This window comes from Schistocerca americana, chromosome 3 (assembly GCF_021461395.2).
Source record: "Schistocerca americana isolate TAMUIC-IGC-003095 chromosome 3, iqSchAmer2.1, whole genome shotgun sequence".
NCBI classification, from domain to species: Eukaryota; Metazoa; Arthropoda; class Insecta; order Orthoptera; family Acrididae; genus Schistocerca; species Schistocerca americana.
In genome coordinates, this window is record NC_060121.1 from 846,741,851 (window position 1) to 846,769,439 (window position 27,589).

General features: G+C 46.2%; 1 protein-coding gene and 1 non-coding gene across 2 annotated transcripts in view; one reads left to right on the forward strand and one right to left on the reverse strand.

The window, feature by feature from the left end:
• The window catches only part of LOC124607175 (netrin-3-like), a 447,419-nt gene that overhangs the window by 213,451 nt on the left and 206,379 nt on the right, over positions 1-27,589 (forward strand). The window lies entirely within an intron of this gene.
• Trnat-ugu lies at positions 19,841-19,915 on the reverse strand. The gene has a single exon. It is a non-coding gene; the product is annotated as a tRNA-Thr (tRNA).

Consider the following 27,589-nt stretch of genomic DNA (forward strand, 5'->3'; position numbering starts at 1 on the left):
GCGTGACTGTATACTCAGTCTGCGACTGAGATAGTTCCAGCTACGGCCATATCGCTAAGTCGACAGATAAAAATTACGGTGAATGCCCGCGTTGACACTTTGTACTGGAGCATGCTCGAAGCCGTAAGGGGCGCGACAGTGGTGTGTGTGTTGGCGTGGCCCGGGCGGGTAGACGAGTCTTAACGGCGAGCGTCTGTGTCCTGGGTGGGCAACGCAAACACCAGGGCGGGCGCAACTTTTCCAATCTGGTCAGTGTTTGCTGGCGGACGAAAGGCAGGCAGCAGGCGGCCCGGCGGCCCGGCGGGTCGAGGCGAGGTGTATACGCGAGTAAATCACGGCGCAGGTATACGGCCAGGGCAGTCGCTCTCTGTGATCGCCCTCCGCACGTGGACACCGCGGCCGGAAAAGCGGTCAGTGGTGAATGAAATGCGGCCGAACATAAGCTCCAGTAATCACGTTCCATCGTTATCTCCGTGAAGTGGTATACCAGACAAGGACCAATTAACTCTGAAAATAAGCGTAAACTTTTCTCTCTGGACCCGAGCGAACTGGCGCAGTTGCTACCGTTGTAATCTCTTCGGCCGCTTTTATGTCGTCTCGTTGTCTCTGCAGAGCTGCACCACCGGAGACGAGCAGAGAATAATGGTTGGTGGCCGGTATCCTCGTTCTACACCACAAACTGCACGCAATTAATAACTGGGTTCTTTGTTCATAAACAAAGATCTTCTTAACTCCATATGCTGAGGTATAACTCTCCTGTATAGTGCAAGTAGCCTCATTGCTATGTTCACTATAAGGCTGGTACGTGTTGCCTGCCTCTCTGCTAGACGCTAAGTCTGCGGCTCCGTCGCAGTGACACGCTGGATGCCTCACGGCGTACAGACTCGAACTAACTGGCGCAACAAGCTCGAACTAACTGACTAAACTAACTGGCTAAACTGAGCCTCCGGTCCGCGGCGGCGATCCTAAATACTGGCGGCTAAGAGGGCGTTGGCGGCACGTTTCCAGCGAGTCTTGTCGTTGGCCTCTATCGACACTCTCGTAACCTCTATGCCGCATGGTGCGCTGTCGCCAGCGTAAACCGCAATTAAGATTCGGAAAGAGAATTTTTAAAATTCCCCACCGTTCATTTTAATTCAGGCATCCCCATTTAATGTTCATCAATCAATCAATACAGCAATAATTAACATTACGTATCCCACAACTACACTGCCTGACAAAAATAGTGAAGCACCCAGAAGCAGAGCAGAAAACGAAATGGAATTTCACAGATTGAGAGGTTACATGATGATATTTCAGTGATAACAAAACAGAGCGAAATGTACAAAAAAAAGGCAGTACGAGCCTATTTACTAGCACCACGTTGCACTCCCTCTGGCCTGGACGCATGGACTGATTCGGTTGGGAAGTGTGTCATAACGCCGTTATATACAGGGTGGTCCATTGATAGTGACCGGGCCAAATATCTCACGAAATAAGCGTCATACGAAAAAACTACAAAGACGAAACTTGTCTAGCTTGAAGGGGGAAACCAGATGGAGCTATGGTTGGCCCGCTAGATGGCGCTGCCATAGGTCAAACGGACATCAACTGCGTTTTTTTTAAAATAGGAACCCCCATTTTTTATTACATATTCGTGTAGTACGTAAAGAAATATGAATGTTTTAGTTGGACCACTTTTTTCGCACGTGACCATATTTGCACTGGACGTTGGTGCAGTGGCAGAGCTTTGCATGTTCTGATGAATCCCGATACATTCGTCATGCCGATGGGAGGACGTGAAATCGTCGTCTTCCAGGGGAATAGCTCCTTGACACCTGTACGACGCGGCGGAGAGGGGCTAGCGGTGGTTCCATTATGCTCTGGGGAACAGTCACGTGAGCATCCATGGGTACAGTGGAGCTCGTACAAGGCATCATAACGGCCAAGGAGTATCCTACATAGGTTGCAGACCATGTGAACCCCTTCATGACGATCATGTACAGTGGCATTTTTCAGGAAGATAATGTGCTATGTCACAAGGCCAGGAGTATGATGCAGTGATTCAAGAAACGCAGTGGCGACTGGAAATTGCCGTACTGCCCCTCCAACTCGCCAGATCTGAACCCGATCGAACAAATGGCTCTGAGCACTATGAGACTTAACTTCTGAGGTCATCAGTCCCCTAGAACTTAGAACTACCTAAACCTAACTAACCTAAGGACATCACACACATCCATGCCCGAGGCAGGATTCGAACATGCGACCGCAGCGGTCGCGCGGTTCCAGACTGCAGCGCCGAGAACCGCTCGGCCACTCCGCCCGATCGAACACATCTGGGATCTGACATTTACAGGAATTAGCTGACTTGTCTATGCAGATATGGTGCCAACTCCCTCCAGCGACGTACCAGGGCCTCATTGCTTCCAAGCCACTGCGCGTCGCCGCTGTTAGCCATGTCAAAGGTAGACATACCTGATATTAGGTACGTGGTCATAACGTTCTGGCTGATCACTGTACACTATGGACTAAGTATTCACTAGTAGTGCAGTTAATTCATACTTGGCCTCCGGCACCAGAATGAAACAAACAATATAATGCAAACAGTTATCTTACAGTGCTAGAAGCTGTAACCTTCCATTCGTTCCTTACGCGACCTGTAGAGGTCGAAGGTGCAGCTCAGCGCTGCAGTACATCACGGGAGATTAGATCCAGTCGCCAGGCGTCAGTAAGCAGCAGCCGTTAGCCAGGTTCTCGCGGACGGCGCGCAGGGACAGATGTGACGGGTGGTTAGGCGCACTTTCTCCCCTTTAGCGCGAGAACTCGCCGGCGCCTTAGAGAGAAACGGCGCCTCCCAGCGACCGGGCGCCGTATAAGGCGATGGTAGCTGCGCCGTAGGTGTTTATGAATTTCCGCGGCGCCGAATATGGGCGCGGGCCCGAGATAGCGGCTCGCGCTCGCAGCTGGTCGGCCGGCGCTATCTGATCGCCGAGACGTGCCGCCCGCTCCGCGCCCGTATTAATTACGCCGGACAGCCAGCCAAGCCAAGCCAAGACTCGGCGTGGCGCCTGACAGCTATGCAGCCCGCGATGCAGTGCTCCGCGCGGCGGAACCTTCCGAGCGGCGTTCACTTGCCACTGCTTCCTTCTACCCGTTACTCGGCAAAGCGAACGCTATACCTGCCAGTAGCGGTAAATAACGTGGTCACGTCACTAACAAGGGAAACTCCCCATCGCACCACCCTCAGATTTAGTGGTAAGCTGGGCCATTTGATAGCCCATCAAAAACTGAACACAGATAAAATATGAAAACAAACTGCCTATTGGCTTCTGTCTCGGGTTCTTCGGCCGACGTTCATCTAATGATTTTTCTGACGTTTCGCCAGCACGAGTGGCTGGCATTGTCAAAGCTTCACCCTCCTTTGCCGGTGGTGAACTGGAGCCGAGCTCGCGGCCGCAGACTATATGTACCTGTCGCGCCAACGTCCGAGGGCTTCTCCGCGGTCATTTCCGGTGCGATTCTCCTCTTGCTACCTGCGACGGTCGTTCGCTGCAGTACGGGAAGCCAGGATCCGTTTACCTTAAGGCTTTCCTCTTTCTTGTTCGAACTGTTCAAGTATTTTTGTATTTCTACAGCTTCTCTGAACAAGCGCGTGTGATAGTGCTTCTCTACAGAGAAGCTGAAGAAACTGAAACTTGCACCAAACGACATCCTGGTCAGCTTTGATGTTGTTTCGTTATTTACGAAAGTGCCACTCAGTGACGCTCTGGAGCACATCGGTTCCATTTTCCCGCAAGACATCAGAAAGCTCTTCCATGCATGTCTCACCACGAGCTATTTCACGTGGAATGGCGATTTCTACGAACAGCTGGAAGGCGTCGCCATGGGTAGTCCTCTCAGTCCAGTGGTGGCCAACTTCTTCATGGAACAATTCGAATCACAGGCACTGGTCTCGGCGAGTTGCAAACCTAAGGTGTGGTACAGGTACTTCGATGATACTTTCGTGGTGTGGAGCCATGGTGAAGAACAGCTCGGTGACTTCCTAAGACACTTGAACAGCCTCCATGCCAACATAACATTTACCATGGAAGTAGAAAAGGACAAGAAACTGCCATTTCTAGATGTGCTGGTCAACATTTACCATGGAAGTAGAAAAGGACAAGAAACTGCCATTTCTAGATGTGCTGGTCACAAGGGACGGCGAAAACCTGCGATACTGCGTGTATCGAAAACCGACACACACGGACCGATACCTGCAAAAACTGTCAAACCACCACCCGAGCCAGAAAAGAGGCATGATTAGTACGCTCGTAACGAGAGCAGGACGAATATGTGAGCCGCAACACCTCAAACGAGAAATGCAACACCTGGAAACTGTCCTGAGGAGCAATGGGTACTCCACAAATTATATTAGAAGTGTAACAGAGCCACACACTCGGCGAAGTAAGGAACCAGAAAAAGAAATGTCGGGCACGGCCTTTCTGCCATACATTCCCAGAGTGACGGATAGAATCGGCCGTATATTGCGCAAACATGGCGTAAAGATGATTTTCAAACCGACAAGGAAGATCAAAGAGTGTCTTAGATCGGCGAAGGAGAAAAGAGACCCACTTGCAATGTCGGGAATATGCCGTATACCATGCACATGAGGAAAAGTTTACGTCGGAATGACTAGACGATCCATTAACACCAGGATCAAAGAGCATAAGCGACATTGCAGGTTGGGGCAGGTGGAGAAATCGGCCGTGGCAGAGCACGCACTGAATGAGACCGACCACGTAATAAAATTCGCCGACACGGAAGTTCTGGCTGCAGAGAAGCACTATCACACGCGCTTGTTCAGAGAAGCTGTAGAAATACAAAAACACGCGAACAGTTTGAACAAGAAAGAGGAAAGCCTTAAGGTGAACGGATCCTGGCTTCCCGTACTGCAGCGAACGACCGTTTCAGGTAGCAAGAGGAGAACCGCACCGGAAATGACCGCGGAGAAGCCCTCGGACGTTGGCGCGACAGGTACATATAGTCTGCGGCCGCGAGCTCGGCTCCAGTTCACCACCGGCAATGGAGGATGAAGCTTTGACAATGCCAGCCACTCGTGCTGGCGAAACGTCAGAAAAATCATTAGATGAACGTCGGCCGAAGAACCCGAGACAGAAGCCAATAGGCAGTTTGTCAACAAGTGGGCACGAAATCCTTAACAATTTTGTAAAATATGAAAACATGAAAACAGGAAGAAGGTGTACTGCACTGTGAAGAAAACGGAAAAGAGAAACAGCCAACGGTCCAAAATCTTCACGTGCAACATCGAGCGAAGTAGAAGAGCCTCGGTGTCCTTTTTTTTCTACAAAATTATGAACTGTCCGTCTGATCGTTGATATATTTCTTCCCTTTCTGTCGTCCTGGCAGTTGTCACACTATATATTGGTTATATAACATGAAATTGGAAATTTGTGGTAAGTTCTATGGGACAAAACTGCTGAGGTCATCGGTCCATAGGTTTAAACATTACTTAATATAACATAAACTGACTTACGCTAAGGACAACACACACGCTCATGCACAAAGGAGGGCTCGAACCTCCGACGGGGGCAGCCGCACGAACCGTGGCAAGACTCCCAAGACCGCACGACTACCACACGCGGCTATAGAGCATGAGTCATGTGGTAGGAATACCTTACCTTCGCAAGTAAATGTAATGAATAGTCAGTGCGGGCAGATACCATATAGACGTCTCACAGAAATGAAAACAACAAACAAGTGGGTGTGAACTGTGTTACAACAAAGGAATTACAAGAGTCAAAACTTCGAAAACGGAACGCAACTCCAAAAACATTTTGACAGGCCACAGAGAAATTGTGTGATTGTGAAACTGATGGGTTCGTTTGTTGCAGCTTATGTGACCAACTGTTATGTTTTTTATCAATGAAAACTTGGGTAGACAACATTACTTTCAGAAAATGTTATCTGAGTCCTGGCTTTGTTAGTGAAAGCAACAGCATTATTGTTGTGAATATTGTATCTATTGATACGTTTATCTATTAGGCTACATCAATATTATTACTCTCAAAATATTCTCCGTTTCATATATAATACCGTTAACCCAGTGCTTTTTCGAAAACCTTAAACACTTCTGGAACGCTTTCTTCGGGATAGCTTTTAGTCCTCCCACCGACAAGCTTTTAATCTCGTCTATGGTTGTAAAAGACTTCCCCTTTAAAGTTTTTCTTTATTTTTGGGAACAAAAAGTCCCATGGAAGAAATATGGGGTAGATATATGAATCATGACTTCCGTTCCTTCGATAATATAATTTACTCTGTAATGTTGCGTTTCGGGACGAGTAATCATCTTTTGTATTCCGTATGATTGTAACGCATTTGTCTGAAAATGAACGCTGCCCGAATGTATCTGCACACTGCATCGCCAGAGATTAAAAGAGCGCGCCGCGGCGGGGCCGGTGTAGCTTTGTGAAACAGTTTGCAGAAGCACCTGGTAGCGCAGTGCGCAAAGTGGGGAGCCGCTCTCCCGTTCAACAGTTCACAGACAAGCTATACAGCTACGCTCCAACTAAACTAGTGCACGTTCTTACCTGCCAGTGGAAGCTTGCTGTTAACAATATTAAAGTTTTTTGGCGATGAGAAGAAGAAAGCAGTGACACCGCGCATGGAAAAAGTGACGGAGCATATGAACAAGATGTTAAAGCAGAGTGAGTCGATGGTGAGAAAGTTACGTCATGTGACAGACGATGCTGAAATGGGTGGAATTGAAACATTTACCGAAAAGATAAAACAGCAAAGTGCGCACAATGTATAAGACTCGACGACGTGGATAATTATGTTATACGGCAATCATTTCCGCAATATTGTAAACAGTACAAGGAAATTTGGGAGAGTTGCCTTTATTGTACCAGTTACTAATCTGTACCATTAATATCAAATTCGTACCTCTTCTACTACCCGACATTTACAGTGATCAGAGTAATCTAAGTGCTTGTTCGAACCATATTGCCAGCTATGAGCTGTGTGTGTCGAGGAACCGGTCGTCTGCAGACACCGGTGGATTTTGTTGCAATTGTCATCTAACTTTTTGCGTATATGGATAACTGCTGTTATAATGTAAGTGACAACATAACGTCTTATTACGGGTGACAGTGCAGAATTTTGTACTCGTGGTTCGTCTGGAGGAAATTGACAACGAGAAAATAGCGACGTTGTCTGTAACATATCATATAATTTCCTGTGCGTTCCCGCTGTTGCTTCGGTGCAATTTGAGAAACTTGCTCCTGTACTGAGCTTTAAAAGATGTGTTTATCATTATTAGTGCAACATAATGGTTAGAAATGATGTGGTGACTTTTGAATCACTTCTTTATCGTAATTTATTAATTAAATAAATATTTTGTGTACAGTACGGCAACAGAAGGGCGTCATTGAAAGTGGAGCTCAGATGAATTGCATATAGCTGTAATAGCGTATCTTAATGAGGATCATGGATTAAGTGATTGTGGATGGATATACAGTGTGCCTAACCTAACATTTAAGAGGCATGCTGAAAATAAAAATGAAAATGCAAACGGGGTATAAAATCATTTGGCCGCAGTAAAGTGCTTTGCAATGCCTCGAAAACAAATTTAAGAGCATATTATTACATTTGAATATAAGATGTACGGTTCACTCATGTCGGACGTAAGAAAACGAAACGGATTGGTCCGTGATTTGAATGTAGTAGAAGCCATGACAAGCAAAAATTGGGCTTAAGGTGCCCATACAAGAAATATCGCCGAATTCTAGGGAAATGATGAAAGCTTCAAATGGTTCGTATGACTCTAAGCACTGTGGGACTTAACATCTGAGGTCATCAATCCCCTGGACTTATAACTACTTAAACCTAATTAACCCAAGGACATCACACACAGCCATGCCCGAGGCAGTATTCGAACTTGCGACCGTAGATGTGGCGCGGTTATGAAAGCTTCGTATAAAATTTCCGAGACGGGCAATCCACACAAAAAGACCTGAATAAGCAAAGGAGAAGAAATCTAGGACTAGAGTCTGTCTGTGACAAGGGAGGCTTTAGAGTCGCTCCTTGGGGGTCTCTCCAGGGACTCATTCGTAAAAGAGAGGAATGTCACTCCGAGGTGTGCGAGAAAGATTGAATGGAAGAAATGATTAGATGCATTAAATGCAAAATGTGAATCCATACAAAGGTGCAGTTGTTAGGAAGTGAGTGAAAAAGATATACAGCAAGCCCTGCAGATAGTGATGTAAGAACTAAAATACGGAAAATTTCCTTAGTCTTAAACTAGTACAAATTTTTAAGGTCGCGGATGTAGTTTATAAAAGTGGTACACTTTAAGCACTCACTGGGCCAAATTACGAAACCAGGTTCCTAATTTGTACCATTTCAGTTTTTTAGTAAATCAAGTAGAATATTTTTTGAAGTATTTCCATTCTTTAAATCGGATTTCAAGAACAGCGTCCTGAAGTGGAGGGTAGTATAGTTTAAATAAATTTGTAGCTTACTATTTACGCTATAATAAGTAAAATCTTCAACGAAGTAAAATTTAGGCAACTCTCCCCTATGTCGTACAGAAGTGGAACAAGGTTGAAGGCGTGAACTGGAGAATGGGGATCAGATAACGGACTGGACGGTGATGTCCTTTAAGGTGCCCGACATTTTACAGTAAAAACGTTCATCCCAGTGGTCTTTCAGTGAAATGTGACGGAAGAAATAAATTTATTTATGATTCATTTAAGTGATAGTAGTCTGCCAAATACCGCGAGGGTGTAGCGTGTAAGGTCGGAGGATAATACACTGAAGTTCGTGAGTTCAATACTACCATAATATTATTTTTTTTCTCGTTCTCGAGTTTAACTTTTGATGGCAGCTGATAACAGGCTTCATTGTAACAATTGACTTTATGCACCGGTGCGCAAAAGTTAAGGATGAAAGTAACTTTCGCATGATGTACATAGAAAGAAGTGGTACAGTATGGTACAGAAGGTACCTGAAAGGCTTACGCAATTAGACGAACAGAAATGACACTTTCAAAAAATGTTCAGATTTGTTTGAATTCCTAAGGAACCAAACTGCTGAGATCATGGGTCCTTAGACTTACACACTACTTAAACTAACTTACGCTAAGAACAACACACACACTGATGCCCGAGGGAGGACTCGAACCTCCGGCGGGAGTGGCAGCACAATCCGTGACATGGCGCCTCAAACCACGCTGCCACTCCGAAGGGCAATGACACTTTCATTCAAAGACAATAATTACATTGAAGTCACTGCGATTTATGATGATCCACTGGACATTAAAAAAGGCGGGACATGGTTCTTAATAGGGTGTGTGACCACTATGGACGGCACTGCATGCCCTGCAATGTGATTCCATGCTGGCCACAAGGTTAGCAGGGAGTTCTTACGTAGGATGTTCCATTCTTCCACCAGCGCGGCTCGCAGATGCCGGATGGTCGTTGGTGCATGTGTTAGTCTCTTTACAACGCATCCCACACGTGGTCGATGGGATTTAAGGTAGGGGAACGGGCAGGCCATTCCATTCGCCGAATATCCTCTCGTTCCAAGAGCTGCTCCATTCTGCGCTGTCTGTGAAGTTGCGCAATATCCATAAAAATTAGGTGAGTGACAAATGCAGCGCTGGGAAGACCAATTAGGGAAGGAGAAAAGAGTTACAATAACGTTGACCAGTAAGTGTTCCGTATTCAAAGATCTGGAGATTAGTACTGCCACGCAGTATTACCTCTCCCCATGCCACAACAGTGGACCGACAAAACGATCCTGTTCGACAACGCTGGACTTAATTTCATATGGAGAAAAGTGGGAACACTTGATCCACACGGCTACGGACGTTGACCGGTGGGGACAGTATTACGCTAAGGGGGACATTCATCTGGGACTCCAAGGGGCCAGTGGTAGTAGCTGAAGGCACTATGACAGCTGAGGACCACGCGAAGGCCATCAACGTCCCTTCATACTTATTGCCTCCCACCAACGGCGGTAGACCAGGATAATTGTCCGTGTCACACGGCCAGAATTTTGTTAAATGGTTCTGAGGAGCATGACAGCGAATTCACGTTGACGTCTTGGCCACCAAATACGCCTGATTTGATCCCGATGGAACACAACTGGAACACTCCGCTCCCACTAACCACCGGGCGGTAATTTATAGGAATTGCGTGGCCTGTGCGACGGCTTTTGGTACCACAGCCTCAGAAAACCTACTAAGGGTTTGTCTACGTCCCAAAGGTGGACCAACACACTACTAAGCAGAATCGTAACGTTTCAGCTCATCAGTGTAGGTCGCTCAAGAACGAAGCTGGGTTACTGAGCAGGTGGTAGTAATGTTTTGGCTCGTCAGTGTAGGGCGCCGAAAACCCGCCACGTTAGCCGAAAGCGCTAATGCGCTGCTTCGTGGACTCGAGTAGGCGCACCGGCTCCGGATCGAATCCGCCCGGCGAATTAACGATGACGGTCGGTGTGCCGGCCAGCCTGGATGTGGTTTTTAGGCGGTTTTCCACATCCCCCTAGGTGATTACCGGGCTGGTCCCTGCGCCCCGCCTCAGTTACAGGGCTCGCAGACATCTGAACACTTTCGCATTATTCCATGGATTACACTAGTCGCAGACAGTTGGGGTACACTAATTCCGTCCCGGCGGGTACGGGGTGGCGGCAGGAAGGGCATCCTGCCACCCCTGAATCTAACATTGCCAAATCCGATTAACTATGCCGACCCTGCGTACCTGTGGGAAAAAGGCACAAGCGAAAGAAAGAAAGAAAGAAAGAAGGACAGTGTAGGTCGCCCAAGGACGAAACTGGATGGGACGTGACCACAGAGGCAGAAGGGTGCGCGCTGCGGTCTAGACCGGACAGATAGTGAAGCGGCCAGCCCTGTGGGTTGCGCGGGCGTCTGTCATCGGCGCAGTTCCATCCCGGCGGCCGCTACAGTAAACAGTGGGGGGCGTGCTTCCGCGCCGCGACGAGCGATATACGCCGGCGGACGCGTCCCGGACTGCACCACACCACACCACGCCACACAACGGCAAAGCCCAGTAGAGCGCCGCCTCGTACAGTGCAAGCAGCGTGGTTAATACGAGTATTAACCGTCAAAGGCGTTCAGCTCCTCGCTGGGGGTCTTCGGCCACTCACTTCATCAGACTGTTGTTCAAAGCGCAAATAAGCTGTTAAATACGCATCGCTATATAAATCATCTTTCACACAGCAACGGAACGTGCGCATTTTGAAACTTCCTGATCGATGAAAACTCCTTGCAGCCTAAGGCTCAGCCGGCCGCTGTGGCCGAGTGGTTCTAGGCGCTTCAGTCTGAAACCACGCGGCTGCTACGGTCGCAGGTTCGAATCCTGCCTCGGGCATGGATATGTGTGATGTCCTTAGGTTAGTTAGGTTTAAGTAGTTCTAAGTCTAGGGGACTGATGACCTCAGATGTTAAGTCCAATAGCGCTTAGAGCCATTTGAACCATTTTGAGCTCGGTCGTTGAATTTGGCTTTTTTCGCATTCGATTTCCAGTCCAGCACACAGTTTTACTGAGTCAGGAAGTTTCAAAACAGCACCCACTCCATTGCAATGTGCAAGTTTCATTCTATATGAGAATGCAGGCTTTCTCGGTGAATTTCATCGATGAAATCTTCTCGGGTTATCGCCTGGAGATGGCATGTCGAAAACTCGTCGAAACGTTGCAACAACAGGAAGCCATAATTCTGCTGGTAACCCGAGAAAACATCGCCAAGGTTCATTCTGGGAACAAACAGCAAGGCTCTGCCTAAGAAGAGGACCGCACCTGCTCGCCATTACTGACTTCGTCCAAGTGTGTGGTGTATGCAGGAAAGTGGCGGAAATGGGAGCTCAAGATGGCCAAGCATTTAGAAAAATTATGGAGCGAATCTGGAGAGACATGAGCCATTTATGTTAACGTAGTTTCGAGGCAGCGGTTGGCGCAGCGAAAACAGCACAGAATGGTAATTCGAGGTTCGTCGTGTCGACTCCTTGTGCGGAAACTTTTTTTCCGTTTTTACCTCGCTTCCACTGTAAATAACCGAAATGAAGCTCAATATATTCTATTTATTAACATTTTCAAAAAAGACAAAAAATGGAAAGGTGAAGGAAAATTTGCGTCTGCAAATAAATTTCTAAGAAAAGACTGTTCTTAACCGGTCCATGAGGACTTGCGGCGGCGCAGCGTGTTTGCTAAGTTCCACTCACCTGGCGGTGGATTTCTTCTTACACACCCACGCCTCGATATAGATACTGGCAAGCATTTCTTAACGGAAAAAAACTACAGAAAGAACAGCTGTACATGCCATATTCTCAAGTCGTTCTAAAGTTACTTTGGCAGTGGAAGGAAACCGTTAAGTGAAAGGATTTGTGTGCGTAATATTTCACTCTATTACCATAAGCCTGCATACACCAGTCACTACCAAGCCTTACTCTAAACTGCACATACTCTGAAAAGTTCACAAGCACACGTCATTCATGACCGTAGCCAGTTTATGGTAATTCTTCACCGAAAGTTTACGAACGGAGTGTTTCCCACAGAATTGCTCGCTCAAACGTTGCTAGTATTAGTCTCACGGGGCAAAATTTTCAAGTTCGTGAGTAAGCAACACGCCACGCGATAATTAATGATTCAGATGTCACCAAATGTTCCCAATTTCACACCCAGCGTGTGTTGACTCGAATTTTCTTCTACACTTAACGGCACTTCTCAAACATTTTAGTACCGTAAGATCACAATAGTAACAATTTTCAGAGGAGCACGTATCAATATGTCTGATCACTACGAGATCCAAGCCCGACTCTACTCCTCCTCCTACTCAAAAGAAGTTTCTAGTCCCCAAAAAGCACTCGCAAGTATGCTAATTTCTAATTGGCAGAGAAACATCACAGCCAGTCGCAAAGCAGCATCCATGTTAAAAGAATTTCTGAATGACAACTCCTCCTACTCAATAGATGAATTCTTAGATATGAAGTAGTACTTGTAAAAAAATAATAATTAATTATTTTGTTGAAAGAACACTTATGTTAAAGTGACACGTTCCACATCATTACGAAATGTCGTATTCATGATCTATGGAACAAGGATTAATGCATGTATGTTTGTACATACTACCGTGCAACGCATAGCAGATGGTACTTGCCACTGTGCCGCAAATTACGATTTCTTCTCGTTGCATTTGCGTGTGGATAGCACAAAGAATAAATACTGAAATACCTCTGTGCGTGACATAATTAGTCTAATACATTATGTGATCAGAAGTATCCGGGCACCTCCAAAAACATACGTTTTTCATATTAGGTGCATTGTGCTGCCACCTACTGCCAGGTACTCCTCGTCTGCGACGTCAGTAGTCATTGGACAGCACGAGAGAGCAGAATGGGGCGCTCCGCGGAACTCACGGGCTTCGAACGTGGTCAAATGATTGGGTATCACTTTTGTCATACGCCTGTACACGAGATTTCCACACTCCTAAACATCCCTAGGTCCACTGTTTCCGATGTGATAGTGAAGTGGAAACGTGAAGGGGCACGTACAGCACGGCCGACCTCGACTGTTGACTGACAGAGACCGCCGACAGTAGAAGAAGGCAGACATGTGTAATAAGCAGACATGTATCCAGCCCATCACACAGGAATTCCAAACTGCATCAGGATCCACTGAAAGTAGTATGACAGTTAGGCGGGAAGTGAGAAATGTTGGATTTTATGGTTGAGCGGCTGCTCATAAGCCACTCATCACGCCGGTAAATGCTAAACGACGCCTCGCTTGGTGTAAGGAGCGTAAACATTGGACAATTTGGAGCGACAAATCACGGTACACAAAGTGGCGATCCGATGGCAGGGTGTGTGTTCGGCAAATGCCCGGTGAACGTCATATACCAGTGTGTGTAGTGCCAACAGTGAAATTCGGAGGTGGTGGTGTTATGGTGTGGTCGTGGTTTCCACGGAGGGGGCTTGCACCCCTTGTTGTTTTGTGTGGCACTATCACAGCAAAGGCCTACATTGATGTTTTGAGCACCTTCTTGCTTCCCACTGTTGAAGAGCAATACGGGGATGGCGACTGCATCTTTCACCACGATCGAGCGCGTATTCGTAATTCACGGCCTGTGGCGCAGAGGTTACACGGTAATAACATACCTTTAATGAACTGGCCCGCACAGAGTCCTGAACTGAATCCTATAGAACACATCTGGGATGTTTTGGAACGCCGACTTCGTGCCAGGCCTCACCGACCGACGTCGATACCTCTTCTCAGTGCAGCACTCCGTGATGAATGGGCTGTCATTCCCCAAGAAACCTCCTAGCACCGGATTGAATGTATGCCTGCGAGAGTGGAAGCTGTCATCAAGGCTAAGGATTGGCTAACACCATACTGAATTGCAGCATTATCGATGGAGGGCGCCAACGAACTTGTAAGTCATTTTCAGCCAGGTGTCCGGATACTTGTGACCACACAGTGTATTATCTTAACAATTCTTACGGCAATGACACATAGAGTGCTTGTGGAATTTCGTACGTTATAATGGGTGTTGTGTCTAGACAAGACAGCCTAGACACAATGAGAGGAAGCCGAAAGGCACGCGCTAAGTTAAAGTTGGATGGCGTGAGGTCTGAAACAGGATACGTTATGAATGCTTCTGGAATACTTAACTTTAATCCATCCTTTTGGTACATCTGGAGATTGTGGCGATACAAGTGCGACTCTTTAGATACATGCAATGTTACTAATGGCGCCTTGCTAGGTCGTAGCCATTGACTTAGCTGAAGGCTATTCTAACTATCTGCTCGGCTAATGAGCGATGCTTCGTCAGTGTAGTCGCTAGCAATGTTGTCCGTACAGCTGGGGCGAGTGCTAGTCCGTATCTCGAGACCTGCCTTGTGGTGGCGCTCGGTCTGCGATCCCTGACAGTGGTGACACGCGGGTCCGACATGTACTAATGGACCGCGGCCGATTTAAAGCTACCACCTAGCAAGTGTGGTGTCTGGCGGTGACACCACAATGGGTCTTAAATTTTTTTAGTAGCCATTCGCGTCAGAGTTGACGTCTTCAAGAGTCTACCAATTCAGGTTTCTTAGCATCATCGTGACGCTCTTTGTGAAACAAACAAACCCGTGAACATTCGTGCTACTCTTCTTTCTGTACCTTCAGTATTCCCTACTTAATATTGCGCCCATATATCTATATATTAAGTACTATTCTGCGTGCTGCTTGTCACACTAGTGTAGTAATGTGCGTTGCAGACTGATTGCATTACACCAAGATATTGGTATCAATTACCTCATTCCAACTGTCTTTTTCCAACTGTTCTACAGAGAGATCAAAGCATGAGACGGTAAAGAATATTAAAGTAAACCCAATTAAAAATGGAGCAATGGTAAGACTCGAAATACTTGCCCTTTAATATAATTATTTTGGCTTGAGTAAAGAATTTTACGTGAAAAACAAAGATACAATGGGGAACTGTCTTTCTACAATTTTAGTAAATGCTGCATTTGATAATAACGAAAACAAGTTTTGCAAATATCTTACAAGAGTCGACAAAAACATGGAAAAACGGAAAACGGAACGCCTCACGAGCCTAACACGGCATAGGAAAACGGTTGGCTCTCCAAACAGTTTCCTTTAGTCTCAGAGTAGATAAATACAAGATCGGTGATTAGGGATGTGATTAGGGCGAAACTCTCGCTCATTGAGCAAATGGAAGAGAAATTTGGTCGTGATGTTCATGACGGCGACGTCCCGTAATACACTTCAGGTGACTTAAGCAAAATATTAAGCAGATAGGTGAAGCTGAGTCTGCTCCAACTTTGTACATATCCAACGGTTGCGAAACATGTTTCGATTGTACTGAATGTAGATTCGTTATGTCACACATGTCGTCATAACATTTGTTATTCATCCAGAACCTGGACTTTGTTTACCAGTTATCTCAGAAGCTTCTGGATCTTGACGCTGCCTGTTCTAGCTAGTCATAAAACCATTCGATCAAGTGAAAGCAACAGCAAACACGAGAAGTGAGTACATGGAAATTTGGAAACAGTACATGACTGAAAACACTTTGACAGTCTTCCAAAAACACTGAATATTTGAGGCAGTAATTCTGTCTATGTGCTTAGATTTGGAAAGTTCTTCAAACGAGCAAATAGACACCATGTATGTTTGCACTTTTAATATTTTTTTTTGTGGTATTCAAAAAATTTAAAAACATCTCTCACACCGGCCTGATTTAGCTTCACTGATCAGGATAGTAAAAACATGCGTGTGTTAAGGGAATTTTCATTCACAAAGCAGGCTTATCACATTCAAACAGTTCAATACTGTTCTATCCTGATTAAACTGAGCTTAACTTAAATTCAATAAGGCAGTGAATCAATTTCGAAGTCTCGGAGTGACGAAAATTGTCAGTCGATCTCCTGAAAACATTTGTAATAATTATTAACTTTCGGTGATCACATGGGGAAGACCGGAGATCTGCTGGTAAGACCGTGTCAGCCTATTTATTTGAAGTAGCTGGATATCTTGAGCATACAAAACGGCAGGTTCGTCCAGTGTAAATCAGACGTTCCCCACTGATCCCGTGCAACACAGCGTAGTAAGCAGACACTGTCAATAATAATCAGTTAAATAATACGCGAACACACTTTAGTTTAGTTCATGTATTAAATTCCTTCTCATTCAGAATCTCATCAAGATGGCGACTAGCTCAACAATACATACATATACATCCTCCTTCTTTCACGGCTAATCGGCAAGCATTGCCTCATTCTTTTCAGAAGAGAAAACAGATAGCAGAGAAGCTATTCCATGGAGTAAATGGACGCTCCAAGGAATAATAGGGCTTGAAACTACTTTGCATTGATAATCATCGTATATTAAAGTTTAGGAATCGATAAGATAAGGAGAGATATTTCGAGATATGTACTGAGTTATATAATTTATAAAATTTATGAAAATATCGCGGAGAGACCGCTGCAAGAGACATTACACACTCTCTGCCATCATGACAATAGAGCTTAGTGTAACCATTGCACAAAATTCTGCTTTAGGAGGTGGGACACACGGTAAGTAATAGTGCTTCTCTCGGAAGACACCGCAACACACTTCCCCTGAGCGTCGTTTTAGCAAATCGTCCGTTTGCTGCCAGCTGTAAATGTCCCACGGACAAGCCTCAAGGGCGTGCAAAAGTTTGGGAGTAACGGCGGGAACTTTTGCATTACGAAATGCCGAGTTGCATAGCTTGGAGCTTTAGAAGAGGCCTAAGTACAAAACTCTTCCACCATGCACTTATACCGCTAATTCGCGTAGCAGAGTTGCCGTGATGTGTTAACACTGAAAAGCGATTTACGTTGTACCGGTGCTCTAAGACTGCAGTATTATAGATTTTTGCTTTCCGTGAAACGGACGAGATCACCTATCCTGCCACTGTGTCCGAGCGGTTCTAGGCGCTTCAGTCTGGAACCGCGCTGCTGCTACGGTCGCAGGTTCGAATCCTGCCTCGGGCATGGATGTGTGTGATGTCCTTAGGTCAGTTAGGTTTAAGTAGTTCTAAGTCTAGGGAACCCATGACCTCAGATGTTAAGTCCCATAGTTCTTGGAGCCTTTTGAACCATCACCTTGTAACACGCCCGGGAGTACAATTGGGTGGGGGTACTTTAAACTGTAACTTTTGTCGCTTCTGCTTTTCTTTAACAGTCCACACCACGTACCTGATAATCCCGCGGCGTTAGTATTGTCCTGCTTCGCACTGCTGTTGGCTTGCCTGAAATTATCTATCGAAATATGCAAGCTGGTTTAGGGGAGCCACTCAACGTTAAAAAACAATACTGTTCGACGTCTGGTATGAACAACTATATTCTGAGACGATTAAAGAAAATCGCAGGTTGCACTGTTTACATTCTAATTCATAAGTGTTTATACCAATTAATGTATGATTACCAGTCCACAATATGACTCAGACGAGCGTACGCGTAACCGACACGACGCGGGTGATCGTTGATGATGCGGAAGCCGAATGATCGTATGAAAGTCCTTACGCTCGTCACGCATACACAGATATCTGGTACCAGTCCTCCTTGACACTAGCAATAAATTTTAACACTGTTCACAAAGTTAAAGTTACAGTTCGCAGTTCTCAGTTGTACGAACGTGCGCGTAACCGTCGCGACGTGGTAGATTGTTGATGATGCGGAACGCAATGATCGAACGCACGTTCTCACGCTCGCTACAAGACACTGGCACTTAAATGCTTTCTTTCGTGGTAAATAGTGTAACCGATTCACATTAGTTCATTCTTGGAGACTGAACACGGTGCGGATGATTGATGAACGGTGTGACGCGCAACGAGAGGATACACAAATACGTCATCGGCAGCACTGCTCACTTTTAATTATATCATTACGCACTTTCCTCTGAATCACTTCCATATTCCATCACTTTACTATAATATCACTTGGAGCAACACTTCAACTTCTATACTAACAATGCCTCTCACATGCAGAGCTACACACTACACAACCTAACAGTTCCGTGTCGCCGGCCTTTATGGCCGAGCGGTTCTAGGCGCTACAGCCTGGAACCGCGCGACCGCTAAGGTCGCAGGTTCGAATCCTGTCTCGGGCATGGATGTGTGTGATGTCTTTAGGTTAATTAGGTGTAAGTAGTTCTAAGTTCTAGGGGACTGATGACCACAGATGTTAAGTCCCATAGTGCTCAGAGCCATTTGAACCATTTTAAAAAAAAGTTCCGCGTCCCATGCTCGACTCGACAGACGCGACTGCCCGCAAAGATACTCCACAACTAAGCCAGCGATATGACAACATGCTTACAACCTATCTATCCCTCGTTTGGTCCAAAATAGGCAGATACCCGTCCATTGACTCAAGAATTACTTCTGTTTCTGGAAATTTTTCATTTAACTTGAATAATATAACACACTATCCAGTCCTATTAATGCTACCACCTGTCAAAAGCCTGAATAATCACCTTTCGGAATGCGGACCGCTGCGAGACATGCAGGAAGAGCGTCAGTGATGTCCTGAAGATGCGCTAGGTTTGTCGGTTGACGATGCATGGCGCGAACAGCCTGATAGATGTGGTCCCACAAATTCTCGATTGGATTTAAATCCGGGGTGTTTGGTGGCCAGGGCAGTACTGCAAACTCAACATGGTGCTCTTCCAACCACACACGTACACTGCGAGTTGTGTGACATGTTCCATTGTCCTGCTGGTAGGTGCCATTGTAGCGAGGAAAATCAAACTGCGTGTGGGTGTTGGACCCGGTCCACAAGGGTAGTATGTTCTTATGTTGATCCATTGTGCTTCCAGCGTAGGGAGGTCACCAAGGGAATGCCACAAAAACATTCCCTAGACCGTAACGCTCCCTCCTTGTTTGCTTTCAGACGTTTCAAGCGGTACATGCCAACGACCTTCTGTCCGTTGGAGCATAAAACGTGATTCCTCTGAAATGGTTACCTGTCGCCACTCGGTGGACTTCCACTTGCGGTAGGGCGTGCAAATTCCGGCCTCCGTCGCCGATGAACAACTGTGAACATGGCTACATGAACCAAGCACCTGCTGTGGAGGCCCATACGTAGCAGCGTTAGCTGGACGGCCGTTCATCTGGGCAGTCTGTTGCTCAACAGTTGTACTTGTACTCGACCGTACACATCGCCGCAGTCGTCGTACACACCTCTCATCCATGGGCCCTGGCGAACAACAATTGCCTCGGGCCCGGTTTTGCATCCATATCCATTTTGATGATTAAATCGAAACCCTTAGCTGCCGACAGGTGTCGTTGATATACATCAATGGGGACAGGTGAAAATGTGTGCCCCGACCGGGACTCGAACCCGAGATCTCCTGCTTACATGGCAGACGCTCTATCCATCTGAGCCACCGAGGGCACAGAGGATAGTGCGACTGCAGGGACTTATCCCTTGCACGCTTCCCGTGAGACCCACATTCCCAACTGTCCACAACCTAAATTCGTAGTGTTCCTAATATATATTTGCCCATTCATTCACTACTCGCGCCAGACGAAGCTGACGAGTCCCGTAAGAGTTCGGGCAAAGCGTGCGCATTCGCACAGGAGGAGGTCAATGACCGGGAAGTCGCACTATCCTCTGTGCCCTCGGTGGCTCAGATGGATGTTTAGCTACCCTGTGCAGTAAAAAAAAAAACTGAGTTTACGTATCAACGAACAACCTGAACTGGTGTCATCGGACGTCCGCCACGAACAAATTCAACCAACAGTATAGAACAAAATGAGATAAAAAAAAAGATGGATAGAGCGTCTGCCTTGTAAGCAGGAAATCCCCGATTCGAGTCCCAGTCGGGGCACACATTTTCGCCTGTCCCCATTGATGTATGTCAACAACACCTGTCGGCAGCTAAGGGTTTCGATTTAATTATCATTTCATTCTAGAGAAAGTGCACGGTCCTCAGTGGTATCTGTTCTTTCGAAAACAAATACCATCTTCATATCCATTTTGCCACGCTTGATATACTCTAGCCACGGCAGCTCCTGAACAGTTTACAAACTTATTCGTTTCGGAAATGAATGTCCCCTTGGCTCGAAAGTCAATGATCATGCCCTCTTGGACATCAGGTAAATCGCTCCGTTTCCGCATCACAACAACGTCAGCGTTTTTTCCCGAATCCTCCCCCCTCCCCTGCGACACACTATATATACCCTGCTAGTGCTGCCATCTGCCGTCTGTGTGTCGTCATTGCACGTTGATGTCGAACACATCACATCACATTAAGTCGACTGGGCCGTGTATCTGAGTCGTCGAAAATGCTGCAGGCACTAAAACAAAATTTTTTCTTTAATGTACCTGAGGTGTTTTAATGCGCTATCAATCACTGTAACTGACGGAAAGTTAGGACGTTGCTTGTTAGCACCAACATCAAGCTGATAATAGGCTTGCTCCCCCCCCCCCCCCCCCCTCACACCTCTTTTTTAAGTTATTGCCCTGTCGATATGTAGGTCATTGGACGCTAGGTACCAGCTCATTTATGATTAAACTGAAGAAAGAAGTTTCTCCGTGTTGCATGATCTTTTCATGTTGACGCTACCACTTCGTCTCCACAGCGCAATTGCATCACTCTATACAGTTGTCATATAATTCTGTTGAGCTTTCCGCGCTTTTTGTGAATCAAGATCAGTTGCACGCACTAGTTTTATATCTTATCTATTGCATCACATGGTAAGCTCTTCGTTCATTATAGTCTAAATTTTCGCATTGGTTCTGATGCAACGAAACAGACATTTCCATGAGAACAAAACAGGAAATCTCCATGGGTCACGAAATTCTATATTGATCCAGAGAACGGTGGTGAAAATGGACGTCTTTAGAGTCATTTGAAACTGTACAAATTCAATTTGATTCAAAAGTCACCTTGTAATTCTGATGTAAGGCTTGTCAACGTGGGTGTTGTGGATTTGACAGACTAATGAAATGGAGCTCGATTTTATGCCAGTCTCATTTTCAAATAAATAGAACTCTCAGTTATTAGATTTTCCGTCTTGAGACTACTGCAGTTAAAGAGTATGTTTACACCACATGCGTTGTGACTTTATTTAGAAAACATCTTCTATGGTGATTCTGGAAGTATATACACACAATACGTTTGTATATTTTGGTCTTTCTAGAGCAAAAACAGTGTTTCCTTATAAATTTCCCTATTGTTTACATACTCTGCAAACTACTGCCTTCGTCTTCGTTGTTAGCGCAGGTTGAAGTAGAAAAAAAAGCTTGTGTTCACATCAAAATGGTTCAAAAAACCATTTGTGAGCATAATATTGTCAGCTGCCCTCACTTGTCTGCCTGTTAAGGTAAGCACAGCTCGTGATGTACGTCCCATCCTCCCCCACCCAACTCTTCCTAACGCACGATACGTCGTGTCGGTATGCTCAGTTTCGTTGCAGAGCAATGCGAACAGAGGGACAGAGGCAGGAGTGTCAATCTGTACGAAGTGCTATTGGAATAGCTATACATTATACAATGTGTACATTGCACAACCAATAGTGTGGAAGTGCAGATTAAACATACCGACGATTGTATAAGCTCTGTATTCATCATTTTTAATCGTACCATATAGCACCTATGAGACAATAAAAGCATTTTTACAAATATGATATAAATCGAAAGTCAAAGAATAAATTACTTTTCCAAAAATCATATATTTTCCGTAATTCGTATAATATTCTTCATATCAGTTCGTATTTGGACTATACATTTTCTAAAGCAGCCTATGTTTTTCCTGAGGGTTTGAACTATCTCCGCACCAGATTTCATGGTAATCGGTTCAGAAAGGTTAGTCGTGATAACGTAACAGACAGAGTTGCTTTCGTGTTTTTAGTGTTAATGAGGATAAAAATTTCAGTTACCATATCTTTTTTCTCCATGATCAGATTTTGATGGAAAAAACTCTGCACGTTGCTCCAAGGTATGCTGAAGCTGTCTGTGGAACCCCATGAAAGACATTAGGGTGTTCAGACAGACAGACAGATACGACGGGTTTAGTAAAACATTAAATCACGATAATTTTTCCGCGACCCAGTTCTGGTAACCTAAGCCTATATGGTGCCCCACGTTACATTCAAGTTACATGCTGAAACCCTATGAAAATACGTCGAGTAGCCTTGGAAAAGCGTATTCAGACAGACAGACACGACACTTCTAAAGACTTATTATTAATATAGGTTATATTAAGTGGTCCATTAATTTAAAAAGTGTGTCGTTTCCCAGGCTGGTCTCATCATTCATGAATTTCTTCTTTCCTGTCATGGATTTCTGAATGTGGTAGTTTTCTTGCAGGGTGATAAAGTTCCTTTTCTGTTTAGTCTTACGATTTCTCTCTCTCCTCCTCTCCCCCTTACACGCACACACACACACACACACACACACACACACACACACACACACACACACACACACACACACACATCAAATATGAAAACTAAAAGAAATATTCCGTTCAAAGGTTGGCAACGTTCAAAACCTACACCGAAAAAAAAGGACAGATATAAACGTTGTGTTGTGTGCTGAACTGATGAAACCTCAGTTTTAACTCTGTTTTGCAGTTTTACAAAGCGAGGTGAAGTGAAAGTAACACCAACGCAGCTTAAGAAAAACAGCCTTCGAGAAAAAAGCCGAAAAATTGCCGTGAAACCAAGTTTCTTTCGACTTCAATCTCCGCTGACAAGGAATGATAAAGCACTGATTTGAGAATATGTCTACAAAAGAGAAATTTATAAGGAAACACTGCTTTTAATTTATAAAGACCAAAATGGACTAACGTATTATGTACCCATATTTTCGGAATGACCAACCGAGAGAGGTGGCGCAGTGGTTAGACACTGGACTCGCATTCGGGAGCACGACGGTTCAATCCCGCGTACGGCCATCCTGATTTAGGTTTTCCGTGATTTCCCTAAACCACTCCAGGCAAATGCCCGGATGGTTTCTCTGAAAGGGCACGGCCGACTTCCTTCCCCATCCTTCCCTAATCCGATGAGACCGATGACCACGCTGTCTGGTCTCCTTCCCCAAACCAACCAACCAACCATCGGAATGACCACAGAAGATGCTTTGAAAGCAAAAGCGAAACATGTATGGTGTAAAAATACACATTAATTGTTGTTGTTGTTGGGTTGTTTTGGGAGAGGACACCAGACAACGAGGTCATCGGTCTCATCGGATTAGGGAAGGAAGGGGAAGGAAGTCGGCCGTCCCCTATCAAAGGAACCATCCCGGAATTTGCCTGGAGCGATTTAGGGAAATCACGGAAAACCTAAATCAGGATGGCCGAACGCGGGATTCAACCGTCGTCCTCCCGAATGCGAGTCCAGTGTGCTAGCCACTGCGCTAAGTTTAATACGGGAAAAACAAAGAACAATTTATTGTAACAGCTTCTGCGGAAGATGGCCATGCAAGCGCACATAAATAGCAGTTTACTTTTGAGAAGCCTCTCATTAATAGCACGAGACTCTCGAATGTGGATCCGCATTTCATTGTCACTGGATCGGAAGATAACAGGTGCTTAACAGAAGATGACCCTTTTAGTGAGAATGTCGCGTAGCAGTGTTCTCTGGAGACGCCCGGCCAGCCTTGTGTAAGGGAGCGAAAGTGTTCTGCGGTACGGGAACTGCGCTCGGACGACTCCCGCATGAGGTCATCAGGCGCTGCAAGAGGCGGCCCCTGCCCGACCCTAATGAAATTCCAGCGTCTGCGGTGAGGCATCCGTCACGCGGTGTAATTCTGCTGCCATTAACAGTTTCATTTCCAGCCGCCCCGCGGCCGGGCCGGAACGCACCATTTTAATAACCCCGGCGCCCTCCATCCGTGGCAGCTGACAATTTTTATCAATATCCTCCCCTGCACCCTCCTGCACGCTCCTTCCCCCTGCCTCCTGCTCTGCCCTCCAGAAACTCGAAGCGTTTTTAAGAGGAAGGCGACCCCGGTCGTCTGACGCTCGGGATGTCACCTCAGACAGGGTTGGTTGGACCTTCCGATGCCAGACTGTAGCGTGGACGGAATTTATTATTCGAGGAAGTCTAAGTGGAGCAGAGTAAAACTGAGTTAGCTGTCCTGTCTGCTATCGCTTCCCTGTTGTTGCTGTTGTGGTCTTCAGTCCTGAGATGCAGCTCTCCATGCTACTCTATCCTGTGCAAGCTTCTTCGTCTCCCAGTACCTACTACAGTCTACATCCTTCTAAATCTGCTTAGTGTATTCATCTCTTGGTCTCCCTCTATGATTTTTACCCTACACGCTGCCCTCCAATGCTAAATTTGTGATCCCTTGATGCCTCAGAACATGCCCTACCAACCGGTCCCTTCTTCTTATCAAGTTGTGCCACAAACTCCTCTTCTCCCCTATCTTATTCAATACCTCCTCATTAGTTACGTGATCTACCCATCTAATTTTCAGCATTCTTCTGTAGCACAACATTTCGAAAGCTTCTATTCTCTTCTTGTCCAAACTACACTCCTCGAAATGCAAAAAAAAACGCATTGACACCGGTGTGTCAGACCCACCATACTTGCTCCGGACACTGCGAGAGGGCTGTACAAGCAATGATCACACGCACGGCACAGCGGACACACCAGGAACCGCGGTGTTGGCCGTCGAATGGCGCTAGCTGCGCAGCATTTGTGCACCGCCGCCGTCAGTGTCAGCCAGTTTGCCGTGGCATACGGAGCTCCATCGCAGTCTTTAACACTGGTAGCATGCCGCGACAGCGTGGACGTGAACCGTATGTGCAGTTGACGGACTTTGAGCGAGGGCGTATAGTGGGCATGCGGGAGGTCGGGTGGACGTACCGCCAAATTGCTCAACACGTGGGGCGTGAGGTCTCCACAGTACATCGATGTTGTCGCCAGTGGTCGGCGGAAGGTGCACGTGCCCGTCGACCTGGGACCGGACCGCAGCGACGCACAGATGCACGCCAAGACCGTAGGATCCTACGCAGTGCCGTAGGGGACCGCACCGCCACTTCCCAGCAAATTAGGGACACTGTTGCTCCTGGGGTATCGGCGAGGACCATTCGCAACCGTCTCCATGAAGCTGGGCTACGGTCCCGCACACCGTTAGGCCGTCTTCCGCTCACGCCCCAACATCGTGCAGCCCGCCTCCAGTGGTGTCGCGACAGGCGTGTTTGGAGGGACGAATGGAGACGTGTCGTCTTCAGCGATGAGAGTCGCTTCTGCCTTGGTGCCAATGATGGTCGTATGCGTGTTTGGCGCCGTGCAGGTGAGCGCCACAATCAGGACTGCATACGACCGAGGCACACAGGGCCAACACCCGGCATCATGGTGTGGGGAGCGATCTCCTACACTGGCCGTACACCACTGGTGATCGTCGAGGGGACACTGAATAGTGCACGGTACATCCAAACCGTCATCGAACCCATCGTTCTGGCATTCCTAGACCGGCAAGGGAACTAGCATGTATCCCGTGCCACCCAAGGTGCTCTAGAAGGTGTAAGTCAACTACCCTGGCCAGCAAGATCTCCAGATCTGTCCACCATTGAGCATGTTTGGGACTGGATGAAGCGTCGTCTCACGCGGTCTGCACGTCCAGCACGAACGCTGGTCCAACTGAGGCGCCAGGTGGAAATGGCATGGCAAGCCGTTCCACAGGACTACATCCAGCATCTCTACGATCGTCTCCATGGGGGAATAGCAGCCTGCATTGCTGCGAAAGGTGGATATACACTGTACTAGTGCCGACATTGAGCATGCTCTGTTGCCTGTGTCTATGTGCCTGTGGTTCTGTCAGTGTGATCATGTGATGTATCTGACCCCAGGAATGTGTCAATAAAGTTTCCCCTTCTTGGGACAATGAATTCACGGTGTTCTTATTTCAATTTCCAGGAGTGTATTTATCGTCCATGTTTCACTTCCATACATGGCTACACTCCATACAAATACTTTCAGAAACGGCTTCCTGACGCTTAAATCTATACTCGATGTTAACAAATTCCTCTTCTTCAGAAACGCTTTCCTTGCCATTGCCAGTCTACATTTTATATCCTCTCTACTTCGACCATCATCAGTTATTTTGCTCCCCAAATAGCAAAACTCCTTTACTACTTTAAGTGTCTCATTTCCTAATCTAATTCCCTCAGCATCACCCGACTTAATTCGACTACATTCCATGATCCTCGTTTTGCTTTTGTTGATGTTCATCTTATATCCTCCTTTCAAGACCCTGTCCATTCCGTTCAGCTGCCCTTCCAAATCCTTTGCTGTCTCTGACAGAATTACAATGTCATCGGCGAACCTCAAAGTTTTTATTTCTTCTCCATGGATTTTAATACCTACTCCGAATTTTTCTTTTGTTTCCTTTACTGCTTGCTCAATATACAGATTGAATAACGTCGGGGATAGGCTACAACCCTGTCTCACTCCCTTCCCAACCACTGTTTCCCTTTCATGTCCCTCGACTCTTATAACTACCATCTGGTTTCTGTACAAATTGTAAATAGCCTTTCGCTCCCTGTATTTTACCCATGCCACCTTCACAATTTGAAAGAGAGTATTCCAGTCAACATTGTCAAAAGCTTTCTCTAAGTCTACAAATGCTAGAAACGTAGATTTGCCTTTCCTTAATCTTTCTTCTAAGATGAGGCGTAAGGTCAGTATTGCCTCACGTGTTCCATCATTTCTACGTAATCCAAACTGATCTTCCCCGAGGTCGACTTCTACCAGTTTTTCCATTCGTCTGTAAAGAATTCGCGTTAGTATTTTGCAGTTGTGACTTATTAAACTGATAATTCGGTAATTTTCACATCTGTCAACACCTGCTTTCTTTGTGATTGGAATTATTATATTCTTCTTGAAGTCTGAGGGTATTTCGCCTGTCTCATACATCTTGCTCACCAGATGGTAGAGTTTTGTCAGGACTGGCTCTCCCAATGGCGTCAGTAGCTCTAATGGAATGTTGTCTACTCCCGGGGCCTTGTGTCGACTCAGATCTTTCAGTGCTCTGTCAAACTCTTCACGCAGTATCATATCTCCCATTTCATCTTCATCTACATCCTCTTCCATTTCCTTAATATTGTCCTCAAGT